The sequence below is a fragment of the Mirounga angustirostris genome, unplaced genomic scaffold (assembly GCF_029215605.1).
Source record: "Mirounga angustirostris isolate CCGP_5_RB_7025 unplaced genomic scaffold, mMirAng1.0.hap1 SCAF_3, whole genome shotgun sequence".
In the NCBI taxonomy this organism is placed as follows: Eukaryota; Metazoa; Chordata; class Mammalia; order Carnivora; family Phocidae; genus Mirounga; species Mirounga angustirostris.
Genome location: NW_026991711.1, coordinates 57,875,162 through 57,894,603, shown reverse-complemented (window position 1 = coordinate 57,894,603; position 19,442 = coordinate 57,875,162). Strand labels below are relative to the sequence as shown.

The window sequence follows — 19,442 nt, the reverse complement described above, 5'->3', positions numbered from 1 at the left end:
TTGTGGTTAATAGGCCTGTCCTTCTAGATAGAGATGGAAAATGGCATTTCCTAATATCTAAGTTACATTAGAGGACAGAAATAGTGGTCAAGAGCCTTCATTTGCATCTTCCGTTAACCTAATTATCATTAGGTTCCTTTTCGTATTACTGCAGGTAACAAACCATTTAAAAATTTGTTTTCCTATACTTTGTCCAAGTTTGAGCATATAGTAAAACCTTAATTTGCTTGTCATGCTTTAAGTTTGGTACAAATTATTTAGTTGGAGAAATTGTATTGAGTTTGAGTCTGTAGCTTGGGGCCACGAGGTTGACTACATGGTGGAACAGAAACCCACACCCAGAACCTCCAGGCTGTCCAAATGTGAAGCCACACTTCTTGTGGAGAACAATTTCTGTGGCTCAGATCCCTTTCTCACTGCCTCTTATTGGATCTCTCTTGTGGGCATTTTCTCTTTCTCTTCCTCTGAGGTCAGTGGAACTTCCTACAGATAAGGTACTAAATATCTCAAATGAGGGTACATCACTTTTTCTAAAAGGTAACATTCAAGGAGGAAGACACTGGTCAACATAAATTCTTTTTTTTTTTTTCAAGTTTGCATTTTTAATAACATAAATTACCAATAAGGTCCTGACCTAGTAATCAAAAATTAAATAAAACCTCAAAATCTAAAAACAAGAAACAGGCTAAATCACACACTAATTTGACCAAACAAACTAATCCTGGAATATTTCCCACATAAAAAAATAAGCACAATTATTACATTCCATGTTTCAGAGAAGAGGCATTAAGGATCCATGCCATAAGTTTATTTACAAACATATTGAGTATTTTGAATTCAAGAGTTTGATCCATTTTTCAGAGACTGCACCTCTTAAAATGTTCCTTTTCACATCTGTTTGATGGATTAATTAAAACATCCTTTTTTAAAATTTTATTTTATTTTATTATGTTAGTCACCATACAATATGATGTGGTGATCCACGATCCATTGAAAACATCCTTATTTCTTAAGCAGTTGATGTCTTACTGTAAAAAAAAGTGCAGCAAATCCAGATCCAAAGTACAAAGTCATCATAAGTAGTAATCGCCATTTGTTTTCCACTGAAAATGGCAAATTCTTCCCTCCTCATATTGGCTCCTACGGACCACAGAGGTTGTGAACCTCCGGATGCTCTGTCCCAACGTGGTGCTGTTGGAAGTTCCGCGAAAGGGGCAGAGCCCTAAGACCGTAGAAATGGCAGCACCACCAAGTCCTCCTCTTTTCACGACCTTGTTCCTTGGTGTGCTGGTCAACATAAATTCTATTTGCATGAGATTTGTTGTCTGATTTATCAGCAGCAGCATTATAGATTTGCTTTCAACAACAGATTTGTGTGTACAAATTTATGTGTATAGATTTGTTTGGTAAATCCATTTCAATGAACACCCACTAAACACTTTCCTTAAGCTCACTATTCTGACAAGCACTGTAGAAAATATGGTCTTTTCAGGTCCTGTTATTGTAATCTAGATGTGTTTTCTGTAAGTTTCTTAGGTTGTTTGTGTCTCTCAGTCACTTACTTCCTTTTTCGAAAACATTGCGGCAATAAATGGTGCAATCACTGCTTAATTTTTTTATGCACTTCAGTCTTCTGCTTAAGAGCTTGGAAATTCACCAATTCAGATGCTAATCTGTTATGGATCTCTGTTATAGAATAAAAATAAACCAGAAAATAGAATATCAATAATTACCAACATTTAATTGACAAATGCCCACCTTGTCTTGACTTTATGTATTTTTAAAAACTAAATATCATTATGAACAATGGAATCATAAAAATTCCTAAGCACTTTGGGTTGGAAGTCTTAAAGGAATGAGGCAGCCTGGGTTATCGGCAATAATCTTTCAAAAATCAAGGTGCTTGGAGAAGAGCCAAAGCTGTAATGAGCTTGAAGCAAATTATCAAATTAATCCTGGTTGATGCAACTGTCCTAACTTGTGAAGCCACCTGTCTCCATTTGAAGATGTCAACATCAAAAGTGGAACAGTATTTACAGAGTGCCCACAATGCTGCAGGCAGTGAAGAGAAAACCAAAATGAAAGAGCCTCATTCCAGTGATCTTCTAATTATAGGAGAAGTAATGGGTAGGGTATTTTAAGGCATAAATAAATAGAAATAACAAGATAATATTGAGCAAGAAGAAATTTTAGGATGAGCTCAGGAAAATAACTCCTATCAAACTTCTCAGTATAATCGCTAGAGCCATTATACTCTATCATGTTGTTGGGGCTATTAGTATTAATAATAGTAATCATCATTTATTATGAGTGTAGCAGAGAGAACAATTCTGCAGTGGTAGGAAGATAGAACAGATAGACCTGAAGAGATATGTCTTTTCAATTCTGTGATGCCATGCATAACATGAACTCTAAAAACAGAAGGTCTTAACCACTTTATTATCAAATAAAGTACTGCCTGCCCACATCCAAGCCAAGTGTCTTCTTTATAGCTCTGCTCCTTTAATTAAAGAAGATGATCCTTAATATGACTGACTCAGTTGCAAAAACACTAGAACCAAGAATGATCTGTTAACTGTTTGTTAGTTGGGAATGTTTATCCATCCTACCATTTTCTCTCCTCTTGGAGAACTAAACTACAAAATAAAGTTTATCTTGTAATTGTATCCAGTAAATCAGGTAAAGGATAAAGAATGGAACTTTAGTAGAAAAACTAAGGAAATTTAGATTATTTAGTAAAGCATTTTTTAATTGAATTTTTTATACCTTCAACTTCAAGGGTAACACTTTGCACCCATCTTATTCATATTTCTCCAGAGTATGTACATATCTGTGAGTATTTAGATCTATGCAGTTTTATCACATATGCAGGTTCATATACCCATCAGCACAGTCAGCATATATAACATTCCACTACCACAGGATCTCTCCTATTGCCTTTTTATAAGAACATTCCATCCCTCCATTCTTAATTCGTGGCAACCACTAATCTGTTTTCCATTTCTAAAATTTTGTCATTTCAAAATCTTTCATAAAGGAGTCATACAGTATGTAACCTTTTAAACTGGCTCCTTTCACTTAGCATAATTCCTGGGATATTCATCCAAGTTATTATGTATGTCAATAGTTCATCCTTTTTCATTGTTAAGTAGTATTCCATGGTCTATATGAACCACAGTTTATTTAATCATTTACCTGATAAAGGACATCTAGGTTGTTTCCAGCTTTTAACTATTACAGAACACTGCTATGAACAACTTACAGGTTTTCATTTCTTTGCCCAAGAGTGCAGTTGCTAGATCATATGGTAATTGTGCTAGTTAGTCTTATAAGAAAATGCCACTGTTTTCAGAGTAGCTATACTATTTTATATTCCCACCAACAATGTAGGAGTGATCCATATTCTTTTCATCCTTGCCAGCACCTGGTTTTGTCATTATTTTTATTCTAGTCATTCTGATTGCTGCACAGTGATATCTCTTCATGGTCTTAATTTGAATTTCCCAAATGGCAAGTGAAGACAAACATCTTCTCATATACTTACTTGCCAATTATATGACCTCTTCAATAAAATGTTTCTTCACAGCTTTTGTCCATTTTTGTTCCTCTTGTATTTTAGTGTTGAGTTTTGAGAATTCTATGATGTGAGCTGTAGTTTTTTACAGATGTTCTTTACCAAATTGGGGTTATTTCCCTTTATTCCTAACTTGCTGAGAGCCAGATTTTTCATGCTGTTTTGTTTTATTTTGTTTTGTTTTAGAATTAATTGGTGTTGGATTTTGTCAAGTGATTTTTCTATATGAATTGATATGATCACACACTTTTTTTTCCTTAACCTATTGACATACCATTGATTGATTTGGAACGTTGAACCAAACTTCCTTTCCTGGAATAAGTCCCAATTGGTCATGGTGTATAATTTCTTTATACACTATTGGATTTCAGTTTGCTTAGATTTTGTTAAGGACTTTAATGTCTAAGTTTATGAACAATATTGGTATAAATTTCTTTTTTCTTTCTTTTTTAAAATTATTGTCTTGGTCAGGTTTTAATGTCAGGGTAATACTAGTCTCATAAAAGGAGTTGGAAAGTATTTCTACTTCTTCTGTTTTCTGGAAGGGATTATATAAAATTGGTATTAATTCTTCTTTAGATATTTTGTTAGAATCCTGCTGTGAAAACATCTGGGCCTGGAGACTTTTCAGGATCTTTTAAATTATGAATTCAATTTCTGTAATGTTTATAGCAATTCAAATTATCTATTTTATCTTGGTTGAGATTTAGTAGTTTGTGCTGTTCAAGAAATTGATCCATTTATTTAAGTTGTCAAATTTATAAACATAAAGTTGTTTTTAGTAGTCCTTTATTAACTTTTTAATAGTTAAAAGATAAGGAATGATATCTGTTATTTTATTTCTGATTTTGGTAATTTGTGTCTTTTTTTTTATTTTGGTCAGTCTTGCTAGAAGTTTGTAAATTTTATTGATTTTTTTTCAAAGATTCAGCTTTTGGTTTCATTGATTTTCTTTATTGTTTTTCTATTCCATTGACTTTTGCTTATATTTTAATTATTGTATTCCTTCTGCTTGCTTTGGGTTTATTTTCATCTCCTTTCCTAGTTCCTTGGCGTAAAAACTTAAAATATTGATTTGAGAACTTTCTTGATTTGTATTGTAAGCCTCTAGTGTTAGAAATTTCCTTCTCAGGACTCCTTTAGCTGCATCCCACATATATTGATATGTTGTATTTTCATTTCACTCAGCTCTATGTATTTCTTTCCTTTGAGAATTTCTCTCTGACCCATAAATTATTTAGAAGTATATCATTTCATTCTTATGTGTTTAGGTATTTTCCTGTTGTTTTTCAATTATTGATTTTTAGTTTGATTCCATTATGGGCAGAGAAAAGAATCTGTATGATTTTAATTCTTTTAAATTTGTTGAGGTATTACTATTGTTGCTGTTGTTATTGTTATTACTGTCTACGATATGGTCTATCTTGTGAATGTCCCATGTTGCCTGAAAAAGAAAAATGTGTTTTCTGTTATTTTGTGGAATGTTCTATATATGTCAATTAGATCCTGTTATTTGACTGAGTTTCTCATATATTCTATATTCTTGATGATTTTCACTTTAGTAGTTCTGTCAATACCTAAAAAGGGGTAGTAAAGCATTTTGAATCAGAAAATCTAGGCTAGTTGTTAATCTGTTCAGATACTAGTTCATGAATTCAGCAAGCAAAGGACTTTGAGGACTAAATATTTTTTAGTATTTTATGAGAAATAAACATTAACAATTACTAAAATAGTCTCTGCTTTTTTTTAATTTCCAAGAAATCTAAAAGTGAATGGGATGATCAAAACCTAGAAACTATTTTTTTTTAAAGATTTTATTTATTTATTTGAGAGAGAGAATGAGATAGAGAGCATGAGAGGGGGGAGGGTCAGAGAGAGAGGCAGACTCCCTGCTGAGCAGGGAGCCCGATGTGGGACTCGATCCTGGGACTCCAGGATCATGACCTGAGCCAAAGGCAGTCGCTTAACCAACTGAGCCACCCAGGCGCCCTAGAAACTATTTTTCAACCTGAAAAAAGACTTCTTCATGAAATCTTAGACTGAAGAGACCATTCATATTTTGTGAAACATGTAACAGTTTCACATCTAACAAACAGTTCTCCTTAACTGAATTTACTTTTTAAAAGAATTCATGTTGGTTTTTTTTCCTATTTCTAAGATCATTTCAGGTTGTGGCAAGGATTAGTGTTGACTTACATGAACTGTGAATAATGCAAAATCTCTATAGTGGCATACCATCCATAAAATGTGGGTACTGTGTATTAAAAACCCGATTAGGTGAAAAGAATACCATTTTGGAATTAAAAAGGACTGAGTTGATGAAAGAACCCTCAAGCTGTGAAAGTATGAGTTCTGAGGTGGAAAAAAAGGTAATTTCCTACATTATAGTAGATTGGCATAATAAGAAGAGTAATAAGAAAAAAGTTAAAATGACCTGAAAAGAAATACATATTCTAAAGAAGAAATGAAATTTAAACTCATAGCGTGTGACTCAATAGCAACAATAGAAACCAGATGACAATAGTGTATTATCTTCAAAGTACTAAGAGAAAAATAAATACCAATATATAATTTTATATCAACCTAAACTATCATTTAAAGATAAGGACAAAGTGAAGAGGCTTTGAAACTAATAAAAATTGAGCTTACTACTCACAGGTTGTTACTGAGTGATCAACTAAGGGATGTAATTACATCAGAAAAAAATTGGACTATGGGGATGCAAGAATCAAAGAGACAGGTAGCATGTTGGTATATCCATGAATGATTAACTATAAACATGATAAAAAATGACTAATTCTGAGATGTTTGAAAGGGATATAGAACCATAAAAAGATCACAGCATGAAAGATTGGCAAGCAGGGAGAAAACTGGAATTAAAGCATAAGAATGGTATGTAATTCAGTATGAGGATTAAGATTTCATTAACATTTCAGTTATCTGTTGTTGTGTAGCAATATACCTCAAGTATCAGAGGCTTAAAACAACAATCATTTTATTTGCTCACAGTTCTGTGGCTAGATATTTTTTTTTTTCATTCACTTGTCCAGTATCTGTACTGGTATGGCTCAACCACCTGGTGCTGGCTGGACCACTCAACTGGGGTCACATGCTGGGACCTCGATTCCCACTGTCAGCGCATTTCCTCAGTTCTCTTCTGCATAATCTCAAGGCTTCTGGCCCTCCATGGGCTTTTCCAAATGGTCTTTGCATGTGGCTTTCCAGCAGGACAGCCAGACTTCTTACATGTAAGCTCAGGGTTCCTGAGAGTATAAAAGTAGAAGCTACCAGACCTTTTAAAATCTTAGATTGTGACCTAACATAGCATCACTTCTGCCATATTCAGTTGGTTAAAGATAAGCCCAGAATCAAGGGATGGGCACTGCATAAGAGCATGAATACTGAGAGGCATAGTTCAATTAAACAGATTATTACAACTTCAGAGTTTATTAGGTCAATTATGTGTGCTAAAAACTTAAGGTAATCAATAAAACAATTAAAATGTTGAAGAACCAAGAAAGCATCCAATATTAGAGAAAAGTGATAGTAATAGGAGAGTACAAAAGCAAAGCAAGGTAAATACAAAACAAAATAAGACAGCAGAAATAAAACCAAATATGTCAGTACTTAGAATACATACAGTGGTTTAAACCAGCTTATTTTTCAAAAGATTTATTTATTTATTTGAGAGAGAGAAAGCGCATGAGTAAGGGGAGGGGCAGAGGGAGAGAGAATCCTCAAGCAGACTCTCCACTGAGCACAGAGTCTGATGTGGGGCTAGATCCCAGGATCCTGAGATCATAACCCGGGCCGAAATCAAGAGTTGGATGCTTAATGGACTAAGCCACCCAGGCACCCCTAAACTAGCTTATTAAAGACCAGAGTTTCACTGAGGAAAACATTTAAAATCCAGTTCTATGTTTTTTGTAAGGAACACACTCAAATCATAAGGACACAGAAAGGTCAAAAGTAAGAGGAAGAAAAAGACAGACAGATATACCAAGCAAATACTAAGCAAAACAAAGGAGATGTAGTTATAACAACATCAGACAAAAGAGACTTTAATTCAAACTTTAGTTTTAATGATAAAGAGGATTGGTACTTAGTGATAGAAAGAAATAATTTATCAGAAGAGATAACAATCTTGACTCTGTACACAATGAACAACATAACCTTAAGAACATATTTTTTTTTTAAGATTTTATTTATTTATTTGAGAGAGAGAGAATGAGAGAGAGAGAACACCTGAGAGGGGTAGGGTCAGAGGACAGAGCAGACTCCCTGTCGAGCAGGAAGCCCGATGCGGGACTCGATCCAGGGACTCCAGGATCATGACCTGAGCCGAAGGCAGTCGCTTAACCAACTGAGCCACCCAGGCGCCCTTCAGAACATATTTTTTTAAAAGGAAAATTTGATAAAATATCAGAATCTGTGAAAGAGAAGACAAAAATAAATGATTCAAAAAAGTTAGAAAATGTGAACAATAATATTGAAAGGCTTAATATAAGAGTACATGAGAAATTGCCCCCAACAACTAAAGTTCTGAACACACATAAAGAATTTACAAAACCAAACACTTAGGTGGGCCATAAAGGAAGTCTTAAAAAGTACAAATGTTCACTAGCATATGGACTACATTGACTACAAAGCAATAAAATTAGAAACCAAAACTTAAAAGTAGCCTGAAAACATTAAGGAGGGCACGTGTTGTGATAAGCCTGGGTATTATACCCACTGGGTGTTATATGCAACTAATGAATTGGTGAACATTATATCAAAAACTAATGACGAATTACACGTTGGATAATTGAATTTAAATTAAAAAAAAGGAAAAAAAAGTAGCCTGAAAAGAAAAGATTCATGATTAAATTTAAGATGTGTTTAGACCTGAATGATGTTATTGCCTTTTAAAACCTGTGAGATATAGCTAGTGATACTTAAGGCAAATGTACAGTCTTAATTGTCTACATTTTTAAAAAATATTGAAAATAAATGAACTAAGTGTTCAGTCAAAAGTTAGAAAAAAAAAAACAAAACAGAGTAAACCCCTTTAAATTAGAACTATGTAAAGACTAATAAAGTCTAAGCAAACCTCTGGCCAAACTGATCAAGAAAAAAAGAAGGCACAAAGAAACCATATTAGAAATGAAAGAACTACTATAAAGATTTTTTTAATTTAACTATATTTTTAAAAACTTTATAATAATACATTTTAAAAATTTAGATCAAATAGAGAGCTTTATTTTAAATGTAAGTCATCTAAATTGAATCAAGAAGAAAAAAAAAAGTGGAATAGATCTACACCCAGAAGTAATATTTTAAAATATTCGGCAATTTGATATAGGACAAGCAGCAGTAAAACCAAAGGACAACTCATAAGTCCAAACAGACAATTGTTAAAAATAACTGATAAAGACTTACCATGCATACTAAATTACTATCAATCCAGATCATATCTGTTGAAGAAATTAAATCAGAAGTCAAAAATTTATACACCAAGAAAGTCTCATGTCCAGAAGATTTTACAAACAAGTTTTACCAACACTTTTTAAGAAGCAAGTAACTCGGGCGCCTGGGTGGCTCAGTTGGTTAAGCGACTGCCTTCAGCTCAGGTCATGATCCTGGAGTCCTGGAATCAGTCCTGCATCGGGCTCCCTGCTCAGTGGGGAGTCGGCTTCTCCCTCTGACTCCCCCCCTCTCATGCTCTCTCTCTCAAATAAATAAATAAATCTTAAAAAAAAAAAAAAAAAGAAGCAAGTAACTCTTGGGGCGCCTGGGTGGCTCAGTCATTAAGCGTCTGCCTTCGGCTCAGGTCATGATCCCAGGGTCCTGGTTTCGAGCCTCGCTTCGGAGCCCCGCATCGAGCCCCGCGGGAAGCCTGCTTCTCCCTCTCCAGCTCCCCCTGCTTGTGTTCCCTCTCTCACTGTGTCTCTCTGTCAAATAAATAAATAAAATCTTAAAAAGAAAAAAAGAAGCAAGTAACTCTTTTCTAATACAAAATGTTTCATATAATAAAAAAAGAAGAATCTTTTCCCAAATCAGAAATAGGCAAGAAAGTATAAGAAGGAAGATTTGTGTGTAAGCTTAGATATGAATATGGATGCAAATATCCCAAATAAAAAATTAGCAAACTGAATTCAGCAATGTGTATAAAAAATTAACATGACTAGGGGCTATTCCAGGAATATAAGGATGGTGTAAGTCATGAAATCCTATTAATGTAATTTGCTATATTAATAAATTTTTAAAAATATATAATCTCAATATATGATACCCAAAATTTAATAAAATTCAATATTTATTAACAATTTTTAAGTAATCAAAAAGAACACCTCAGAAATTAAGGTGAGAAGGGAACTTTTCAACTGATAAAAGGTATTTATCAAAAACGTACTACAAATATCATACCTGATAGTGAAACAGAGCATTTTGTTTCAAGTCAGGAACATGACAAGTATGTTACCATTACTAGTTCCATTCAACTTGGTTCTAGAGATCTTAGCCAGAGATAGAAATGAGAAAGATAAATGAAATGCAAGGGAAAAAATCATTTCCAGAGATTTGGATTGTCTATACAGTATATCCAAGAGAATCTACAAAGAGTTTAGTAAGGTGGTGTGTTACAAGAGCAATATTAAAAATTCAGTGGTATCCTAGTGCACTAGCAATGACCAATTAGAATGTAATTTTTAAAAATTATTCCATTTATAAAAGCAACCTTAGAATACAACTAACACGAGATATATGAAAACATAAAGTATTACATAGTAACATAAAAGAAGACCTAACTAAATGGGGAAAAAGACTGTGCTCATGGTTGGGAAGACTCAGGATCACACAAATGTTAGTTCTTCCCCCAAATTAATCTACAAATTCAATGGAAATCCAAAAAAATTTTCAGGGGACTTTACCTTGGGCTTTAACAAGCTGAGCCTAAACTTCAAGTAAACAGGGAAGGGCCAAGAATAGCTAAGAAAATTTTGAAAGAAAAAAATATAAGACAGGAGAAAAAATACATAGAAAGATATCTTTCTGGATAGCAATATTTACTATAAAACTAAATAAAGTAAAACAATGTGGCATTGGCAAAGGGACAGAAAAACAGACCAACTAACCAGGAAAAAAAAGATCCAGAAAAAGGGCTTGCAAGTATGGACATTTGGTACATGACAGAAGTGGGATTACAACTCAGTGTAATAAGATGTCTATTCAATAAATGATGCAGGAACAATGTGTTACCATATGGAGGGAAAAGGTTAGACCTTCATCTTGTACCATATACAAGCTTAACTCTAGATGGATTAAAGGCTCAAATGTGAAGAGCAAAACTTCAAGACTTGGAAGAGATAATGTAGAAGAATATCTTTATGACCACAAGGTAGAATGAATTCCTATACATGATTTGAAAAGCACAAATCACAAAGGAAATATAATTAGAGTGTTTTCAAATTTAAAACCTCTGTAAAACAAAAGATATTGAAAGACAGGCCAGGGATTTGGAGAAGATACTCACAATGCATATATTTAACAATGATTCAGTAGTCAAATTATTTGAAGAACTTCTAGAAATCAAGAGAAAAAAGCCAATAACTGTTAAATAACTGTGAATAATATAAAGAGTAAATTCAAGGAAATGAAGACCTGAAAGGCCAATTAATATAAATATTAAAAAATAATATAAAATATAAATACAAACTGGTTAGTAATCAAGGAAATGCAAATTAAAACAAGGAAATATCTTTTCAGGTCCATCAAATTGGCAAGATTCGTGATGATGCTGAGTGTTGGTCAGGTTGAGAAAATTCTCATACAGTGCTGGTAAGTGGAAATTGATGCAAACACTTTGAGAAATAATTTGATATTATCTGATAAAACAGAAGTTGTGCATACCCTAAGACCTAGCAATTCTACTCTTCAATAGATAGCTTAGAGAAACTTTTGCCCTTGTACTTAAGGAGATATATAATTGGATTTTCATTACATCATGGCTTGCAATAATGAAATATTAAACATAATTTAAATGTTCATCAATTGGAAAATAGATAATTGTGGTATTTGGCTGAGCCATATGAAATTGCTGCTATTCAGCCATTTTGATATGGTTCAGTCTAATAAATTTATAAAACTGAATATTATATAGGAGCTAAAATGAATGAACTAGTAGTGCAATTGCTGGGTCATAAGGTAGGTCTACTTTTAACATCTCGAGGAACCTCCATACTGTTTTCCAGAGTGGCTGTACCAACTTGCATTCCCACCAACAGTGTAAGAGGGTTCCCCTTTCTCTGCATCCTCACCAACATTTGTTGTTCTCTGTCTTGTTAATTTTTGCCATTCTGACTGGTTTAAGGTGGTATTGATTTGTATTTCCCTGGTAGCTAGTGATGTGGAGCATCTTTTCATGTGTCTCTTAGCCATTTTTATGTCTTCTTTGGAGAAGTGTCTGTTCATGTCTTCTTCCCATTTCTTGACTGCATTATTTGTTTTTTGGGTCTTGAGTTTGAGAAGTTCTTTATAGATCTTGGATACCAGCCCTTTATCTGATATGTCATTTGCAAATATCTTCTCTCATTCCGTGAGTTGCCTTTTAGTTTTGTTGACTGTTTCCTTTGCTGTGCAGAAGTTTTTTTATCTTGATGAAGTCCCAATAGTTCATTTTTGCTTTTGTTTCCCTTGCTTTAGAGACGTGTCTTGCAAGAAATTGCTGTGGTTGATGTTGAAGAAGTTACTGCCTGTGTTCTCTAGGATTTTGATGGATTCCTATCTCACATTTAGGTCTTTCATCCATTTTGAGTTTATGGTGTAAGAAAATGGTCCAGTTTCATTCTTCTGCATGTGGCTGTCCAATTTTCCCAGCACCATTTATTGAAGAGACTGTCTTTTTTTCCACTGGATAGTCTTTCCTGCTTTGTTGAAGATTAGTTGACCATAGAGTTGAGGGTCCATTTCTGGGCTACTAGGTATTTACCTCAAAGATACAGATGTAGTGAAAAGAAGGGGCACACGCACCCCAATGTTCATCGTAGCAATGTCCACAATAGCCAAACTGTGGAAGGCGCCAAGATGTCCTTCAACAGATGGATGGATAAAGAAGATGTGGTTCATATATACAATGGAATATTACTCAGCCATCAGAAAGGATGAATACCTACCATTTGCATCGACATGGACGGAACTGGAGGGGATTATGCTCAGTGAAATAAGTCAAGCAGAGAAAGACAATTATCATATAGTTTCACTCATATGTGGAATATAAGGAATAGCATGAAGGACCATAGCGGATGGGAGGGAAACTAAATGGGAAGAATTCAGAGAGGGAGAAAAACCATAAGAGACTCTGGACTCTGGGAAACAAACAGGGTTACAGAAGGGAGAGGAGTGGGGAGATAGGGTAACTGGGTGAGGTATTAGGGAGAGTACATGATGTGATGAGCACTGGATGTTATACACAACTAATGAATCGTTGAACACTACATCAAAAATTAATGATGTACTATATGTTGGCTAATTGGACATAATAAAATAAATAAATAAATAAATAAATAAATAAATAAATAAATAAATAAAATGAATTAGATCAAAATGATTCACCATGGATAAATCTCAAAAATATTGAGGGGAAAATCCATGCTGTCATATATATGGTATGATCACAAACACACGCAGGCAAAAATCAACTTCTTTAAGACAGAGTATCTACAAATAATAACAACTAGAAGGGTTTTAAAAATTCAGAACTTTTTGATAATGACAGAAGGACTTGTTGAAGACCATATCCTTTTACACTCATATTGAAAGTGAAAGTTCCTCTACAGGAAACCACAGTGCTGTTAGAACCAGAGGATGAAACTTGGGTAGCCAAAAATTACAAATGTCCATTGTACCATCCTAGTTTCTTATATAATTTTAATTTATTTCTTACTTACTAGTGATCCGTTACTGATTATTAATCCAAAAAGAAAAGAGTAAATAATTTTATGCAGAAGACGAGTAAATCTCCAGAGCTAGAAAAAAAAATAGATGTTATTAACTGAAAATTTTATTCCAACACTGTCCACTCATTTCTTAGAAATTCCTATGTATATCATATCAATACTAAACTTGTCTTAAGGGAAGATTAAGACTGGCAAATTCACCTCTATTATTCCCTTTCTTTTCTTTGCTCATGTGGTTAATGATCTATGCATGAAATTTTAAAAGTTGTGCTCTAGTTCTTAGTGATGTAAAGGGAAAATGCAAGAGTACTACAAATGTGAATGAATTTTTCTTCATATCTAAAAATCCATTATTTGTTCCTCATCATATATTAAAAAAAATCTACATTTCTTAGAATAGAGTTCAGGGCCTTCTTGATATTACCTCAATAAAGTAGGTGACATCTCTATTGGTATCAGTTAAAATAGGTTCAGCTACCATGAGCAGAGGATTCATAAGAGAGAGGCTGTTATGGCAACTCTACAATTATCAGAGACTCAGACTCCTTCTAACTTGTTGCTCTGCCACCTTAAACATGTGACTTCTACCTGTGGCCCAAGAGGTTACTCCAGATCTTGCAATCATATCTGCATGCTGGCCAACAAGAAGGAGGAAAATTGGAGGAGGAGGCATATCCCCCTCACCTCTAAGGACACTTTCAGGACACCTATCACCTTACATCTCATTGTCTAGCACTTAGCCATACACCACACATAGCTTCAAGGGCAGCCGGGAAATATAGCTTTTATTCTAGGTGGCCAGAACCCATCTAAATTTGAGGGCTTTTATTACTGAAGAAGAAGAGAACTGATATTGTGGGGACAACCAGTAGCTTCTGTCATACTGTCTTCATCCTTTCCTCTTCTCCTCCAATTGAGGGAATACTAATTTGATTCCAGAACTAATCCTGGGTCATGATTACTCTTGGGCAGAACCACTGGGCAATAAAAGACTTCATGCATGGGTGCATGGATGTAGCCCTTTCTTGGATGATCTACTCCATTTCTTCCTTGCATGTAGCTGAGTTGGTAAACTGATCAAAGCTTGGCCTAAGGAATGACCCAAGCATCTCTATCTCTGGTTCCTTTCTCTTCATTTACAAATGTTTGAGCACTTTCACTGTTTTCATGGCAGCAATTGCTAGTGGCTTGCTTTGGGCATACAGGGGGTGTGAATCACATACTCCATTCCACTGAACCAGGAAGTCATGCCTTAAGAATTACAGTTTGAGACCAACTAATATTTAAAATAAAATAGATACATTGGTTTTAGTTTTAAAGAAAAAGTACTTGGGATAGAAATCAGAACCTCAAGAAAATACTCAAGTGATAAAAAATGATAGTTAAATTGTTCCACGTAACAGAAGGAACCAAAGGAGCTGGAGGTTGTGAGGTGGGAGAATCAGAAGGGAACCACCTCGATTAGGAATGGAGAGACAAGGAACCCCTATGACTGTTTGTTGGCTGTGTGCTGTGGATATATCTTGTCAGCCTCCTCCTTTTTTTCTCTTCTATGAAATATTTAGAAAACTACATTGTTCACAAGGGTTTGTATGCATAGACTCATGATCGGGCTCAAAGATGAGTCAGTGATAGATGGCAATTTGTATTCTGTCACTTGCAAGTTCAGAAACCCAAGAGAAGTTAACTCAAGGAAGAGAGAGACAGGAAGACTGAAGGAGAAAGTAAGGTGGCTTATCAAACTGGGAAGGCCAGGGATGAATTTGGATTTAGGCATAATAAATATTGTTTTTTCATTTCCTTCTCTTCACCGCCTCCTCATCTCTATCTCTCTTCATTTCTACATTTGCATCTGCTTACTTCTGTCTGTTGGTCTCTTTTCCTTTCCACTAAAGACAGGTTTCCTCCATGCAGCTCAAGAAGACATTCACTGACAGCACCAGATTCACATTTTCCCAGCACAGCAACCCCAGCAGAAAAGCAATTGGTCCTTCACATTTGTGTCTCAATCCAGAGGAAAACTCTATTCCTATTGTGTGTCCATTCCTAGATTAATCAGCATACCAAGCTTATAATGAACCATGAGTAGGTCGTGTGACCACCCCACAGCCAGAGGGTAATGGGCAGTATGATTGATAGTCCCATCCAGACTGTATGGAATTGGGAAAGCATTCCCCAAGAGAAATGGGTGCTGCAACCAAATGTGCTGTGCAGGCAAAAAAAAGAAGAAAGAAGGAAAGAAAGAAAGAAAGAAAGAAAGAAAGAAAGAAAGAAAGAAAGAAAGAAAGAAAGAAAGAAAGAAAGAAAGAAAGAGAGAGAGAGAGAGAGAGAGAGAGAGAGAGAAAGAAAGAAAGGAAGGAAGGAAGAAAGAAAGAAAGAGGAAAGAAAGAAAGAAAGAAAGAAAGAAAGAAAGAAAGAAAGAAAGAAAGAAAGAAGTTGAGAGAGAGAGGGGAAGAAAGAAAGAAGGAAAGAAAGAAAGAAAGAAAGAAAGAAAGAAAGAAAGAAAGAAAGAAAGAAAAGAAAAGCTCCAATCTACAATACTATATCATGTTTTCCATCTTTAAACTAAGATTTCTAGTTGCATTTTAGATTAAATCACCACTGCAGGACTGAACAATTCATATACTCCAACCACTGTCAAAGTGTTGTGGAGAAATAGAAGTTGACTAGCAAGAAGGTCTAAGAATACCACTTCTGAGGCAGAAGAAAATTATGGAAAGAACTGAGTTTAGCCTGATAGCTTTTATGCCCAGTTCATAACAGAATAGGTTTCTAGATTTCTAGAAATAGGATTACTATGTCAACTTTTGTTCATATTTAATGAACTATCAAAATTCAGGTTGCAATACAAAAAAAGGGGTTCCAATGTATGGTCCCATCAACAATACATTATATATATATATATATACATTTTTAAGGATTTTATTTATTTATTTGAGAGAAAGAGAGAGCAAGAGAGCACAAGCAGGGGGAGCTGCAGAGGGACAGGGAGAAGCAGGCTCCCCACTGAGCAGGGAGCCCGATGAGGGGCTCGATCCCAGGACCCCGGGAATACGACCTGAGCCTAAGGCAGACGCTTAACCGACAGAGCCACCCAGGCACCCCTCATCAATACATAAAAGTGCCCGTTCCCCACACCTCACCATTAGTCATTAGGGGAATGCAAATTAACCACAATAAGTTACTAGCACATATCTATTAGAATGTCTAAAATTTAAAAGACTGACCATATTGAGTTTTGGTGAGGATGTGGAGAAACTGGAATTCTCATATACTGCTCATGGGATTGTAAAATGGTTCAGCCCCTTTGGAAAAGATTTTTAACAACTCTTATTCTTACCATGTGATCCAGCCCTTCCACTCCTAGGAATTTACTTAAGAGAAACGGAATTATATATCTATACAAAAATTTATACACAGATGTTCACAGCAGATCCAAACATCCATTAACAGGTACACAGATAAATTATGTTGTATCCATGCAGGAGAATACTAATGAACAATGAAATTAAGGAATGAACTAATACTGATACATGTAACGACATGGATGAATCTCAAAATCATTATGCTAGTTGAAAGAAGACAGATTAAAAAAAGAGTACATACTGTATAATATCACTTATATAAACATTTAAAAGATATAAATAAACAGAAAGTAGGTCGTTTTCTGGAGAAAGGAACAGTGAGGATGGTGGTGGTAAGATTGCAAATAGGCATGAGGAAACTTTTGGGGGTAACACATGTTCATTATCTTGATTATGGTGATAGTCGCCAGGGTGTGTACATATGTTAAAACTTAGCAAACTGTACACTCTAAATATGTGCAGTTTATTGTTTGTCAATTATACCTCAATAAAGTTATACATATACATATATACACATATAGACATATATTATACATAGGTATGTATAATATTATACCTCATTAAAGCTGTATATATAGCAATTGATAGATGGATTGATAGATTGAGTGCTTACCATGTGCTAGGCAGGCACTGTTCTGGATGTTGAAAGTTCAGTGGTGTCAAACAAAGTCCCTGCCTTCGTGGAACTTTCCTTCTAGCAGAAAGACATTACCCACCTGCTTGGCAAAAAGTAAATAATTATATAAATAATAAAGAAATGGGATACCAATATTTTCCTTTATGGTTTTTCTCCTCCAATGAAGAACAACATAAATGAAAATGGCAAAATTCAGCGTAGCAATAAGATACTCATATTTTTCATAATATCAGAAACAGACTGCTATTTTGATTGTTAAGGTACTCAAGTAAAAACTATTAACCAAAGGTTAAGTACTCCTTCCCCACCAAAAAATCTGGTTATCTAAACTTACTTCTAAATACCTTCTGGGCTAAAGAGGACATGAGAATTGAAAGTATACTCTTCAGAAATGATAAAAATGCGAACATCTTGTGGGTTGTAGTCAAAATAACACTCAGAAGAGAACTTATCGCCTTAAGCACATGTGTTTAGAACATAAATTTTCTAAGCACTGACTCAAGAAGCTAGAAAAAGAACAACATAAATTCAAGGAACGTTGAAAGAACAGATCAATAAAAATAAAAGCAGAAAATAATAAAACAGGAAGAAAAGTAGACTGGATTAACAATGCCAAAAGCTGATTATTTGAAGAGAGCAATAAAACAGACAAACGTATGAGAAGTCTAATAAAAAGAAAGTTGAGAGAGAAACAGAGCGAGAAAGAGAAAACTTGGTAGATATGAGATTCAAACATGCCTTGACTTGAAACCCAGTTCACCTTGAGCAAGTTACTTGACCTCTTTAAGCTTAAGTTTCTCATTCACAAAATGAGGACAGTAACACGGTGCTTATTTCATGGGGTTGTTGTAAGGATTAAATTAGGTCATCTATAAGGGTTCAGCACAGGGCCTTACACACGATATGCATACAGTAAATATTATGACTATGATTGTGATTAATTGTGCCTCGTACCTGGTACATTGACCGTACTCAATAAATGCTAGTTCCTTTTCTCCTTATTGCCATAGTTCCACACATCAAATCATTTCCCATCATTCATGTCTTATCACTAATTTATTTCTAAAGTCAAATCAGCTCAGGGCAAATGAGATATGCTAAGACAGTAGCCTGGGGGGCAATGCTGAAAACAACAATGTTTGTCTGAAAATAATTTTGACACAAGATTCCATACTCTTCGTGTGAACAATAGAGAAATGCATGGCTCAGAGGTGTTGGTTTTCCAGCATTATTGCCAAAACACAATTCTCCCTTGCAGGATGTATGCAGACAGGGATCCCCTGTATCCTCCAAGGCGGGCTGGAAAGAGTGTCCCTGGTCTGAGAATAATAAATCACCTTCAAGTCCCAAGCACTAAAGACAAAATAGGGAACGAGTGAGCTTTCTGAGGATTGTCTATTTGGGGCAGGGATCTCTCTGAGCTTATAGGGAGTTGAGGGAGACACATCTGAACCATGAGCTAGTTTGAGTTGCCCCACATGGAAAAGGAAAAGGAGGAGCTGAGGCCATAGGAACCAGGAAAACTGGTTAAACTAGGACCTGGACATTCTGATGCATGAAGTAGGAGGAAGTCCTGGGTCACAGATGGAGATGACAAGTGGTGGAAGGGTTGGAAACAAGGGTTTGTGGAGAGACAAAAAGGACACTGAAGCCCAGAGCTGAGCCAGAGAAGAGCTACTGTCAATCCTAATCATAGAGAAGTCCAAAAGAAAGCCCTGTCAAAGCCTGTGGAAAGAGACTGGAATTGAAGTGACTTGAGGTAAGAGATGAGTATAAGAGAACCTCAAGTATAGCCACAGTCGGGCAGCATCTTGTCACCTCTTCCTGGCTTCTTGATGGTGTATGTCCTGCCTATCTTGCAGCCCTGCTGTAAACTATTGACTAATAATTGATTCCTAATTTGCCTAAAGTCTTACTCTTTATTTTTTCCT

General features: G+C 35.2%; 1 pseudogene; it reads right to left on the bottom strand.

Annotated features, from left to right (window-relative positions):
* Positions 1 to 786: 786 nt before the first annotated feature.
* Positions 787 to 19,442, bottom strand: part of LOC123839715 (cytochrome c oxidase subunit 7C, mitochondrial-like) — a 30,025-nt pseudogene continuing 11,369 nt past the window's right edge.